Source organism: Bos indicus, chromosome 12 (assembly GCF_029378745.1).
Source record: "Bos indicus isolate NIAB-ARS_2022 breed Sahiwal x Tharparkar chromosome 12, NIAB-ARS_B.indTharparkar_mat_pri_1.0, whole genome shotgun sequence".
In the NCBI taxonomy this organism is placed as follows: domain Eukaryota; kingdom Metazoa; phylum Chordata; class Mammalia; order Artiodactyla; family Bovidae; genus Bos; species Bos indicus.
This window is the reverse complement of record NC_091771.1, coordinates 69814751-69829041: the sequence shown is the minus strand read 5'-3', so window position 1 is coordinate 69829041 and position 14291 is coordinate 69814751. Positions and strand designations below refer to the sequence as shown.

The 14291-nt window shown below is 40.2% G+C and overlaps 1 protein-coding gene across 1 annotated transcript in view; it reads right to left on the bottom strand.

The window, feature by feature from the left end:
- Positions 1-923: 923 nt before the first annotated feature.
- LOC139186231 (ATP-binding cassette sub-family C member 4-like) overlaps positions 924-14291 on the bottom strand; it is a 46287-nt gene continuing 32919 nt past the window's right edge. The window contains exon 9 of the mRNA XM_070800392.1: positions 924-6020. The gene's annotated coding sequence lies outside the window, so the exon portion shown is untranslated. The remainder of the gene's footprint in view (positions 6021-14291) is intronic.

Sequence of the window (14291 nt, the reverse complement as noted above, 5' to 3'; positions counted from 1 at the left end):
CCCCACGCTGCTGCAGCTGGTAAAAGGAGATAGCAGCCCGACCTCTGGGCAAGCTGCCCTCATCAGTACCAAAAAAGGGCACTGTGGGAGAACTGTAGTGGAGCAGCACCTTTCCCAGGGTATGTGCGCCTCCCCACGCCCTTTTCCTCTGCCTGTCTCTTGTTGTAGAAAAGCTTTACTCTCCTAGGCCTTCCCTGAGTCACAAAAGGCCAACTCAGGATTAATGATTAAAAGAATGTGAACATATTGTCAAAAAATATTTAAACAGTAGATCAGCCATGTAACAGTCTATAGCTCCTCCCTGAAGAACCTAGTAACAGTGTCTGATGCATATCTTGAGTTGTTTTGCTAAAAGCTCCACCAGATGCAGTTAACTGCAAAAACCCTGACCAGCAGGAGCCTAAGGATTGATGATGCTAAACCCTGTGACACTAGCTTTGTTACCAACCAATTAAAGAATAGAGCAGTAGCTGATCACACACCCTGGACTCTCTCCCTCACTGTGCTTTTAAAGAGCCTCCCCTGAAATCCATCAGAAAGTTCAGCTCTCTTGAGCATGAACTGCCTGTACTCCTTGCTTTGGCCCTTACAGTAAGTCTCTGTCTGCTCTGAACTCCTATGTTTTGGTTTGTTTGGCCTCACTTTGCCTCCAGCTTAGTAACTTGGGTTATACACAATTCATGGCCAAGCATTTGACCTCAAACAACAGCATGGTTTAACACAGTTTGTTTGTTGAGCTATGAAAGGTTGTTGAATCATGCGAAGACACCCGGATTCTTGGCCCCCGGAGGAGAAGAATTCAATCCGAGGCCAGAGACGAGGCTTGATCGCTCAGACCTTTTGTGTAATAAAGTTTTAATAAAGTATAAACAAAATAGAGAAAGCTTCTGACACAGGCATCATAAGGGGGCAGAAAGAGTACCTACTTGCTAGTGTTAGCAATGAACTTATATACTCTCCAATGAATCCAAAGAATGGCTGGAGGTTGTAAAGACCTCATCAGACCTACTCCCATAATTTACATTTTAAGATAACACTGTCCTCAGGCAGGATACATCCTTGTAAAGACCAGGTCTACTCCCATAATTTACAGTTTAAGATAACAGAAAGTTTAATCCAAAGACTGTCCTTAGGCAGAATACATTATTGTTACATAATCCTAAGGAATGTGGAGAAAGAAAAAAAGTTTGTCCTTTCTTCCTCCTTGAGAATTCCAGACCCCTCTCCCCTTGGGGACCCCTAGACTCCCTATCAACCTGCCTAGGAACTAACTCTCTCAGCTACAAACACCTAAGGAAAGGTAACAGAAGGTTAGAAAAGCTCAAATGATTTTGGAAGACAAATCCATGCAGTTATTGGGAAAGGCTTTTGGCATCTCACATCTTGTATTGTGTGGGGGATTTCTGTGAGTTTTTGCTGCCCTCTTGGATTGGGAAAGGAGAACATGGGGAGAGAGAGGCTGCCTTATGACTTCTTTCATCATGAGCTCAGGGCCTGGCAGAATAAGAGTGACATATGTTCTAGGGCACAGGTCGTATGCTTTTCTGGGGGCCTTACCTCATTTTAACTCTAACAATGCCCTATTCAAGAAAGTAGTATCATCGCTACTTTACAGATAAGAAAAATGAGGACAGCACTTGTCCAAGGTCTTCAAATAAGTGAATGATGAATCCTAATTTAGACTCAAGTGAGATTCCAGCATGGTCTGTCTCACTGGAGGATGGACAGTGTGTGTGAAAAGTGTCTAGAATATGCTGTTTGAATGAGTGACTTCATAACTGAAAGAATAAGATCTTGGGCTCTCACTCAAATCTTTAGTTGTTTGTGTGGCTGTCTTACTAGCTCAGCAGCTCCCCTTCCCTTTCACCATAAATGAAGAAAGATCAAAGTTTGTGGTGCTTATAACAAGATCACTTTATTATTCTTTGACAATTGCCCATCGCCCTTGGCTAAAACATTGTTATTAATAATGGCTTTTAGCTTCAGCCATTCAAAAATGAGTATGTGCTACAGAACTGATGTACAGGAGTTAACAATACAGTACTGCATGCTTTTAATCTTCTAAGAGAGTACATCTTAAGTGTTCCCAACATAAAAAATAAAAAAAGGGAAAATGGATAAAGTGTGAAGTATTACATTTCACAATGTACACATGTATCTAGTCATCAGACTACAACTTAACTATATACAATTTTTCACTCTCAATTATACCTCAATAAAGCTGGAAGGAAAATGGCTTTTGAGGAAGGCCTTAATGTATTCAAATACTTTTTAAGTCAAATGTATAAGAATGGCAAAATGTTGATAATTTTAAATTAATGGACATGATAGGGGTTTACTATACTATTTTCTTGATATTTCATGTTTGTTTGAAATTTTCTGTTACAAAAAGGAAGACAATGAGAGCTGAAATTTGTAACTTTTCAATTACCTGCTTTCTGATGCTAGTTCTTTCTCAGATAACACAATCTACAACCTTTATAGTCAGTCCTCACATCTGATTTACAGTTCTCTTTGATGGTCTCTTTGACATTGCCTACATTTTCCAGCCCTAGTTCTACTTCAAAGATGAAGAAATTTCTTGCTGAAGATGGACATTTAGTGACTTCCCTTGTCAGACTGCCCCAGACTGTTGTCTCCAGTCCCCATTACCATCTCAGGATCATAATTAGGGATCTCCAAACTGCTGAATACACTCAGTCCATTCTCTTGTCTTTTTTAAAATTAAGATCTTTTGAAACTTAGCATTTTTTCTGAACATTAACTAATATGCTTTTTAGTAGAGATATTGAGAACCAGTGTTGAATTATACAGGGAAGACTGTATATGAAGCCAGGGACCAAAGATCTTGATGTTTTGATTGTTATCTAAATTTCTCAGGTCTAAAATGAGAAACCCATATTTCTCCTACTTCCTACAGGGTTATTGTAAGCCTCACAAATTGTGAATACACTTTGTAAAAAACGTTAGGTTTTAAGGCAAAATACAAGAAAATGTTTGTCTGTTTGTTTTTATTCACTGAACAAATGAAGGCCTTCTAGGTACATGACCACTAGGCCAGGCACAAGCTTGTAAACATGGGGATGATGTCATAAGGCCTCTATCTGCAATTGTTTACTGACGTTAATGGACCAACTCAATGGATATGAGTTGGAGCAAGTTCTGGGAGATGGTAAAAGACAGGGAAGCCTGGTGTGATGCAGTCCATGGATTCACAAAGAGCCGGACATGACTGAGCAACTGAACAACAACTGATCTTAAATGGTTCAGTACTATAACTAAAAAGACAATAGCAAGTAGAAAGAATATAGAGAAACGGGAACCCTCATACACTGGTAGGAATGTAAAATAGTACAGCCACAAAGGTACCATATAACCTAGGAATACTACTCCTAGTTTTCTACCCAAGATACATGAAAACCTATGTCTATACAAAAACCCTGATACAAAGTCATAGTAGCATTATTCCAAAAAAAGTCAAAAAGTAGACTAGGGGTGTGCAGAACCATGTGTACATCAACTAGTGAGTGGATAAATAAATTGTGATATTACATGCAATGGAATACTATTTGGCAAGACAGACATCCTGATGTATGCTACAACATGGATGAACACTGAAAACATTACGCTGAGTTAGTGAAGGCAAACACTGACTCTAGTGAGGATGATGAGACAACTTCTAAGGAGAGATTCAATCTTGTTGGACTTGATAATTCCTTCCCAAACTTCAGGGACACATGATACAAATTTGTATATGTGCAATCTATAAATTATTAAATGGTCTAAAGGATCCTGTCAAAAAGTCAAAAAAGCATGTTAAATCTAAAGTAGGTTTACAGTAATGTCCAACTCTTTGCAAGTACATGAACTGTAGCCCACCAAGCTCCTCTGTCCATGGGATTTTCCAGGCAAGAATACTGGAGTGGGTTGCCATTTCCTTCTCCAGGAGATCTTCCCAACCCAGGGACTGAACCCCTGTCTCCTAAGTCTCCTGCATTAGCAAGCAGACTCTTTACCACCAAGCCACCTAGAAAGCCCAGGTATAAGAGTGATAATATTAATAAAATGTTTCAGTTAAGACAGTGCTGGTCCTCAAGCATTTTTCTACCAAGGCACATAGGAGAGATGACATTCAGAATTTGAATATACTCCAGTGAATATCCACAGTTCTGAATATGGCAACAATTTCTTTGTTACTGCAATTTCTATCAATCTATCCACCTCTGTAAGCTCAAGAGTCAGCCCTCAAATCAAATATAGCCAATCGTAATATACCATGTTCTTGTCCAGAGGGTTTGGCACAGAAATAACCTCGTGGCCCACATCAGACTAACTTGCTTTCCTCCTTGAGAATCTTTGTTTCTTTTCCTGAAGTTAGAAAGGGAAAGGCCTCTCTTTCATTTCTAATGAGGGAGTTATAAGGATATGACCAAACGCTGCTGGTAGCCATGTGCCCCATTTATGTGGAGATGCCTGAAAGAATAAAGCAGGTACTCAAGGGGAAGTCATACAGTCATGGCTATTTATTAAACACCTACTGTGTGCCAACAACTGTTCCAGGAGCAAGGGATATATAAGTGAACAGGACAAGTGGTGTAACAGAGAGTCTTGGTGGCATCAAGTCTCTGGGGCTCCTGAGGCTAAGGGGATCCCTCATTGGCTGGTGTGACCTGGAGCAGAAGAAGCTGGAGCAGAAACTGTCACTTCCCAGCTCATGTCCTCTGACATTCATTCAAAATTCAGGCAACTCACTGCTTACCTGCAGCTCTCTGCTGAAGGGCCTTTTTCTGCCTGTGGGAGCACAATGGGGACATAAGCAAGATAAGCCAGAACCCCTGGATTCAGCCCTCAAACAATGATGGATGGGGAGTGGGTAGATAAACACCCCAGTGCCTTTGCCTGTCAGTTGGAACAATTCTGTCTCCCAGGGTGACCCTGCAGGAAGGAGGCCAGTAACCCAAACAGTAACTGTGTTGTTAACACACTTTTTATTGATTTAATATCATTCTCGGTCTCACTTCTCCACTTCCTACAAATGTTTCCTGGGATCACTTCTAAATTACCTACGTTCACTCAAATCCTTGTCTCAGAGTTCATGGGAGGCCTAATTAAGACAACTAACAGAAATGTCCTTCTAAGAGCTAAAGAATATTGTCCTTTGCTTGCACAATATCCTAACTATAATAATTTATATTTTAAAAACTTACAAAATTGATACAATATATGATAATATAATTTATATTTCATAAATTTATTGAGTTTCAGTTCAGTTCAGTCACGAACCCGTGAACCACAGCACACCAGGTTTCCCTGTCCATCACCAACTCCCGGACTCTACCCAAACCCATGTCCATCGAGTTGGTGATGCCATCCAGCCACCTCATCCTCTGTTGTCCTCTTCTCCTCCTGTCCCCAATCCTTCCCACCATCAGAGTCTTTTCCAAAGAGTCAACTCTCTGCATCAGGTGGCCAAAGTACTGGAGTTTCAGCTTCAACATCAGTCTTTCCAATGAACACCTAGGACTGATCTCCTTTAGGGTAGACTGGTTGGATCTCCTTGCAGTCCAAGGGACTCTCAAGAGTCTTCTCCAACACCACAGTTCAAAAGCATCAGTTCTTCGGCTCTCAGCTTTCTTCACTGCTTTTCAATACGCTATCTAGGTTGGTCATAACTTTTCTTCCAAGGAGTAAGCGTCTTTTAATTTCATGGCTGCAATCACCATCTGCAGTGATTTTGGGGCCCCAAAAAGTAAAGTCTGATACTGTTTCCACTGTTTCCCCATCTATTTCCCATAAAGTGATGGGACCAGATGCCATGATTTAAGTTTTCTGAATGTTGAGCTTCGTTAAACCAATTTTTTCACTCTCCTCTTTCACTTTCATCAAGTGGCTTTTTAGTTCCTCTTCACTTTCTGCCATAAGGGTGGTGTCATCTGCATATCTGAGGTTATTGATATTTCTCCCAGCAATCTTGATTCCAGCTTGTGCTTCTTCCAGCCCAGCGTTTCTCATGATGTACTCTGCATAGAAGTTAAATAAGCAGGGTGAGAATATACAGCCTTGACATACTCCTTTTCCTATTTGGAACCAGTCTGTTGTTCCATACCCAGTTCATACAATGAACTCTGCTTTATTGAACAAATGAGCACTACTCACAATAGGATGCTGACCACTTGAAGTATGTCTACTGAAAACTGAGATGTGAAATAATGGTAAAACACAAAGCTTTTGAAGACAGTATACAACATTTCCTGATCTCAGTGACATTTACATTGAATACATGGAAAATAATATAATTTTGCACATGTTGGTTTAAACACTAATAAGTTTAAATTTTGGGGTTTTTTTGTATTTGAATATAGGTACTAAAAATTTTTTTAATTTCAGTTGTGGTTCAATTTATTTTTCACTATAAAATTCTAAATATATAATTCTACGTATATATTAAGTTTCTTACAACAAAACGAGGGTATCAACATTAGATAAAAAGCAACTAGGAAGGGTAACTCGCCTTGGGTCCCAACATAGTAGTTCTAGTCAGAAAGTCTCAGGTCAAACTTCATCAAAGGAGCCGTTCTGTAATGATACATTTAACCCCATGTTTGGGCTTCCCTGGTGGCTCAGAGGTTAAAGCATCTGCTTGCAATGAGGGAGACCTGGGTTCGATCCCTGGGTCAGGAAGATGCCCTGAAGAAGGAAATGGCAACCCACTCCAGTATTCTTGCCTGGAGAATCCCATGGATGTAGGAGCCTGGTGGGCTACAGTCCACGGGGTCGTAAAGAGTCGGACACGACTGAGCGACTTCACTTTCACTTTCTATATCACTATATAGATATATTTCTATATCACTGTATCCATACACAGTTCAGAATCCAACAAGGAAGTATAGCTTGCTTGTATCCCACAAGAGATGCCACTCTCTCTAAATTCATACCAAATTCTGGACCAAAAGTTTGCACCCCTCTCACCAACAATGATGTGTGTATATGTACATTTCACTTAGCATTTTTCAGCAGTCATGAAATTTAAGTCTTCACTTGTTAATCAAAACAGCCGTGGAGGCTATTTCTACCACACCGCTGTATGTCCTACAGGACTGTAACTATTACTCTGCTATCCTAAAACCACTGTTCTTATTTCACATTTAGAATTTCATCCTTCAGCTATCAAGCATTGCCACTCATCTCTTCCCATCAGTCTACTTGGTCAGTTTCCAGAAAACAGCCATCTCTGCTTATAACAGCACTTAGTAGATTCATTTGGGTGTTTTAATACATTTTCCTGGTTTCCTTAAAATAAATGAATAGAAGATGGATAAAATTTACATGATGATATTACCGACCATGCAATGAACACAAGATGGACAGAGCATGAAGTAGAAGAAAGGGGGTTCCTGTTCAGTCTGGTTTGGATGCTCATGGGAAGTAAGCCTATTGATTATATGTTTAACTTTGAAGGGAAACGAACAGTTTGTTTCTGTTTTTTTTTCTTTTTTTTTTTTTTTACTCCATGGACTGCCGATAGCACATTTAATCATATTTGACAAAATTTGGAAGTGACCAAGATGATAGCCAGTAAGTAAATGGAGAAATAAACTGATCTATCCAGATATGGACTATTATTCCACACTAAAAAGAAACGAGCTGTGAAGTCAGAAAACCAATAGGAGGAAACTTAAATGCTATTACCAAGTGAAGGAAGCCCATTTGATACAGCCATGTGGTGTATGTATTTCTATCTGTATGACATCGTCAATAGGTGAAACTTTGGAGACAATGGAAAGATCCATAGTTGCCAGCAGGGGGTGGTGGGGCTGAGAGATGAATACGTGGAAGACAGAGGATCCTTCTTCCTCTGGGACAAAGAAAATGTTCTGTATAATACCAAAATTAGGGTAATGTCATTGTACATTTGTCCCACCTCATAGAATGCACAACACCAAGAGTGAACCCTAATGTAAACCACGGTGTTTGGGGGACATTGACGAGTCAGTGTAGATTCACTAGAGGTAGCCGATCTCTCAGTCTGGTGGGGGACGCTGGTAATCGGTGGCTGTGGCGTGTGGGGACATGGATTAGGGGAAAACTCTGCACAGCCCCTCAAAGAAAAGAACACACAAAAGAAGGAAAAGTGAAAAAACAATCTATGAAATGCTGGTAATATATTGGTGAAGTTTATATATCCAAAATGTGAAGTGTTACATTATAGGATATGGAGAAGAAATTTTTTTAAGTCATAGACTGAGGGTCTATATTAACAAAATATCCCCCCATCAACCCTTTAGAGAATTTCATGGGCTTATACAAGATCTGATTAGAGCCATAGCTTTCTTCAACACAATCAAGAAAACTAGAGGGCCAAACTTAACCTTGCTCTTGTCAATTTTTAAAAAGAATTTATAAAACACTACTAAAATTATCCTCATAATCTCCTTTCCATCCCTTGAAAATCATCCTCTGTGGGCCATTTCTCCTTCATCAAACTTTATTTCTGGGTTTATTAAATGTGACTTTCCATTGAGCTAGGAGAAACAGAAGTTGAGCTAAGAAATACACTTATAAGATTAATTTTCAGATTTCCCTAGTGGCACGGTGGATAGAAATCTGCTTGCCAGTGCAGAGGACACAGGTTCAATACCCAGACTGGGAAAATCGTACATGCCGACAAGCAACTAAGTCCCTGCACCACAACCACTAAGCCCTCACTCTTGAGCCCGTGAGCCACAACTGCTGAGCCTGTGTAGTGCAACAACTGAAGTCCGCATGCCTACGGCCTGTGCTGCCCAGCAAGAAAAGCAACAAGAAGAACCCCTGCAATGAGAAGCCTACACAAGGCAACAAAGAGTAGCCCCCAATCCCCGCAAGCAGAAAAGAGCCAGCACAAAGCAACAAAGGCCCACCATGGCCAAAAGTTAATGAACAAACAAAGTTTGGTTTTCAATTCACTAGCAGTACCTGACTATTAATATTTAGTCTCTGTTTTGGATATGCATAGATGTCTTATAGAACACTCAGGCCTTTAAAACCTGAAGAACTCTTTCTCTACATAAAGAAATTTAGGATTCTCTTTTGTTTTCCGAAAACAGACTACCCTTCATTCTGCTTAGACAGTCCACTTGCAACTGCACTCTCAGGAAGCTGTAGGTACAAAAGTAGCAAATTGCATCTAAATGAAATGTGTGTGTCCTACCTTCACAGAGCTTACAGCGTGTACTGGGTCTGCAATTCCCATCCTTGGAGTCACGCTTTGTCCAAAGGGTTTCATTATAATGTGGACAACAGAAATGAAGTCCATTATGTCTTAATATTAACACAAAACTTGTTGAATTTTTTGCTTGGCTTTTTTCTAAAATGTGTTACTGATGTACCTCCATTCTTAGAGTATGCAGAACATGACAAGTGTTATTGATTATTTGGTATCCTTACCATCATAATGTATTGTGCCATTTGGAACAATATTCTAACAGCCTAATGTAGCACGGGTATAAGATTTATGGATTTACTTATTTACATTTGGTGCTGTTGCTGTTCTGTGGCTAAGTCCTTGTTTGACTCCTTGTGACCCCATGGACTGCAGCACCCCAGGCTTTCCTGTCCTTCACTATCTGCTGCATTTTGCTCAAACTCATGTCCATTGAGCAGTGACGTCATCCAACCATCTCATCCTCTCTCACCATCTTCTCCTCCTGCCCTCAATCCTTCCCAGCGTCAGGGTCTTTTCCAGTGAGTCGGCTCTTCAATCAAGTGGCCAAGGTATCAGATCTTCAGCTTCAGTATCAGTCCTCCCAGTGAATATTCAGGGTTGATTTCCTTTATGATTGACCAATTTGATCTCCTTGCAGTCCAAGGGAGTCTCACGAGTCTTCTCCAACACCACAATTGGAAAGCATCAATTCTTCAGTGTTCAGCCTTCTGTATGGTCCAAACTCACTTAAACTAATGACTCCTGGAAAAACTATAGCTTCGACCATACAGACCTTTGTGGGCAAAGTGACATCTCTGCCTTTTAGTACACTGTCTAGGTTTTTCAATGTATATACATACACTTAATAGCAACCATTTATCCTTTAACACTTTCATGTCTGTACATTTCTCCTCTGCTTCTCTGCCAGCATTTTACTTTTTGCTACTTTTAAGATGCTCTGTAAGTTAAGAATGAATAGGATTTAAATAAGGATCTGAGGGCCTCTACTAGGAATAATAAGGATGAGTTTGGACATATGATTTACGCAACTTAGATGCCTCTTCTCCTCAGCTGTCTTCTGTAAGACTGAACTTGCCCAAAGAATGACAGCTGAAGACATGAATGTTTCTGTCAGAAGGTGCTTTGGTTTGCTAATGTCTTTATACCTGTTCCTAAATGATTAGTAAAATTTCCCTCTCTTTTTAACATGAGATATTTCAAGAACGCTAAAAAGAAAATTTTTTTAAGTCCTAACTAATACTGAATACTGTGGGTTGACCAATTTGTGGTTGCTTTGGTTCAGTTGCTAAGCCACGTCTGACTCTTTGTGACCCCACAGACTGCACCACTCCAGGTCTTCTGTCCTCCATTAGCTCTGGGAGTTTGCTCAAGTTCATGGCCACTGAGTCAGTGATGATGCCTGACCATCTCATCCTCAGCTGCTCCATTCTCCTTTGGCCTGCAACCTTTCCCAGCATCAGGGTCTGGGAAAGTGAGTTAGCTTTTCCTATCAGGTGGCCAAAGTATTAGAGCTTCAGCTTCAGCATCAGTCCTTCCAGTGAATATAAAGGGTTGATAATCTTAGGATTGACTGGTCTGACCTCCTTGCAGTCCAACAGACTGTCAAGAGTCTTCTCCAGCACCGCACTTGGAAAGCATCAGTTCTTCAGCACTCAGCCTTCCTTATGGTTCAGCTTTTATGGTAGCATGATCCACATGTGGGTTTTGAAACTTGAAATGCATTTGGGTCCAAATGAGATGTTTTGTATGTGTAAAAGACACAGTGGATTTCAAAGACACTATAAAATACTTGTTGGTCTCACTAATAATATTTTATAATTGATTACATGCTTACATAATACTATTTGGACACGAAGGTTTAAAAACATCTTCCTAATATCAATTCCACTAGTTCGTTTTTCCTTTTTAACATGGTTATTATAAAATTTAAAATTAGACATGGGCTTCACCTTATAGCTCTGTGGACAGAAGGTAGGGTGGTAACTCTAAATAAGAAGCAAGTGGGAAAGGGCGGCTGGCCTTTGGCCCAAAGATGATGGTTTCGGTCCAAAAGCCTGAGGTGCCACCTCTTCAAAGGAGCTGTTCTGCAATGATACATTTAACCCCATGTTATGTATCCATAAACAGTTCAGAATCCAACAAGGAAGTATAGCTTGCTTGTATCCCACAAGAGATGCCACTCTCTCTAGATTCACACCAAATTCTGGACCAAAAGTTTGCACCCCTCTCACCAACAATGATATGTGTATATGCACATCACTTAGCATTTTTCAGCAGTCATGAAACTTAAGTCTTCACTTGTTAAAGAAAACAGCCAGGGAGGCTATTTCTACCACACCACTGTATGTCCTACAAGACTGTAACCGTTACTCTGCTATCCTGAAACCACTTTTCTTATCTCACATTTATAATTTCATCCTTCAGCTATCAAGCATTGCCACCCATCTCTGCCCATCAGTCTACTTGGTCAGTTTCCAGAAAACAGCCATCTCTGCTTACAGTGGCACTTATTGGTAGATTCATTTGGGTGTTTTAATACATTTTCCTGGTTTCCTTAAAATAAATGAATATAAAATGGATACAATTAACATGATGATATTACTGACCATGCAATGAACACAAGATGAACAGAGCATGGAAGTAGAAGAAAGGAGGTTGCTGTTCAGTCTGGTTTGGATGCTCATGGGAAGTAAGTCTGTTGATTATATGTTTAATTTTGAAGGGAAAGAAATAGTTTCTTTTTAGTTAATGGAATACCTATAGTACATTTAAATAAGATTAAATAATAACTAAATATTATTGTAGTTCCTTAGTAAGTCGTGTCCAGCTCTTTTGTGACTCCATGAACTTCAAACTGCCAGCCTCCTCTGTCCATGGGATTTTTAAGGCAAGGATACTGGAGTGGGTTGCCATTTCATTCCCCAACATTTAATCCTTTTTCACAGTATTTGGAATTCACCAAGTGATCTTCAACAAATGAAAGGAGAAATAAATTGGTCCATCCAGATATGGACTATTATTCAGCACTAAAAAGTAATGAGCTACCAAGTTAGGACACCACGTGCAAGAAACTTAAACACTTATCACAAAGGGAAAGAAGTCACTCTGAGAAGGCTACATAGTGTGTAGCCTCACTACATTATATCGTCACACAGGCAAAACCGTGAAGACAATGAAAAGATAAATAGTTGCTAGCAGGTGGTGGAAAGGGTGAGGGATGAATAAGTGGAGCACAGAGGATTTTTAAGGAGAAAGAAAATACTTATATGATACCAAAATGATGGAAATGTCATTGTACATTTGTCCAACCTCATAGAATGTACAACACCAAGAGTGAACCCTAAGGTAAACCATGGAGCTTGGTGGACATGATGTGTCAGTGTAGATTCATTAGATGTTGCCAACATATCACTCTGGCAGGGAATGCTGGTAATTGGCGGATGTGGAGCATGGGGATATTAGTTAGGGCAAATCTCTGTACATGCCCTTCAAAAGACAAAGAGGAAGGAAGGAAGGAAAAGGGAGAAAAAATCTATGAAATTCTGGTAACATATTAGTGAATTTTATATATCCAAAATATGGAATGTTACAAAACAGGAAATGGAGACAAGTTTTTTTTAAGTTATAGACTGAGGGTCTATATTAACAAAGTATCCCCCTATCGACCCCTTAGAGAATTTCACAGGTTTATACACCATCTAATTGATGTTCAAGCTGGTTTTAGAAAAGGCAGAGGAACCAGAGATCAAACTGCCAAAATCTGGTGGATCATGGAAAAAGCAAGAGAGTTCCAGAAAAACATCTATTTCTGCTTTATTGACTATGCCAAAGCCTTTGACTGTGTGGATCACAATCAACTGTGGAAAATTCTGAAAGAGATGGGAATACCAGACCACCTGACCTGCCTCTTGAGAAACCTATATGCAGGTCAGGAAGCAACAGTTAGAACTGGACATGGAACAACAGACTGGTTCCAAATAGGAAAAGGAGTACATCAAGGCTGTATATTGTCACCCTGCTTATTTAACTTCTATGCAGAGTACATCATGAGAAACGCTGGGCTGGAAGAAGCACAAGCTGGAATCAAGATTGCTGGGAGAAATATCAATAACCTCAGATATGCAGATGACACCACCCTTATGGCAGAAAGTAAAGAGGAAATAAAAAGCCTCTTGATGAAAGTGAAAGTGGAGACTGAAAAAGTTGGCTTAAATCTCAACATTCAGAAAACTAAGATCATGGCATCTGATCCAATCACTTCATGGGAAATAGATGGGGAAACAGTGGAAACAGTGTTAGACTTTATTTTTCTGGGCTCCAAAATCACTGCAGATGGTGACTGCAGCCATGAAATTAAAAGACGCTTACTCCTTGGAAGAAAAGTTATGACCAATCTAGATAGCATACTCAAAAGCAGAGACATTACTTTGCCAACAAAGGTCCATCTAGTCAAGGGTATGGTTTTTCCAGTGGTCGTGTATGGATGTGAGAGTTGGACAGTGAAGAAAGCTGAGAGCCGAAGAACTGATGCTTTTGAACTGTGGTGTTGGAGAAGACTCTTGAGAGTCCCTTGGACTGCAAGGAGATCCAACCAGTCCATCCCAAAGGAGATCAGTCCTGGGTGTTCATTGGAAGGACTGATGTTAAAGCTGAAACTCCAATATTTTGGCCACCTGATGCGAAGAACTAACTCATTTGAAAAGACCCTGATGCTGGGAAAGATTGAGCGCAGGAGAAAAAAGGGAATACAGAGGATGAGATGGCTGGATGACATCACCAACTCAATGGACATGGGTTTGGGTAGACTCCGGGAGTTGGTGATGGACAGGGAGGCCTGGCGTGCTGCAGCTCATGGGGTCGCAAAGAGTCAGACATGACTGTGCGACTAAACTGAACTGAAAAAATTCTAAAAAGTAGTCCAGTGAAGGAGGCACCAACAGCTGTTTTCCAAGTTTTTAGAGTAAAGATTTCCAAGTCATGACATAGAAATTACTGAGCAGCTACCAGTTGTTTGACTGTTATTCCTATATAAAGGCTGTATTAATCCTATAATCCCACGTATAATCCTGTATAAGGGCTGGTCCCT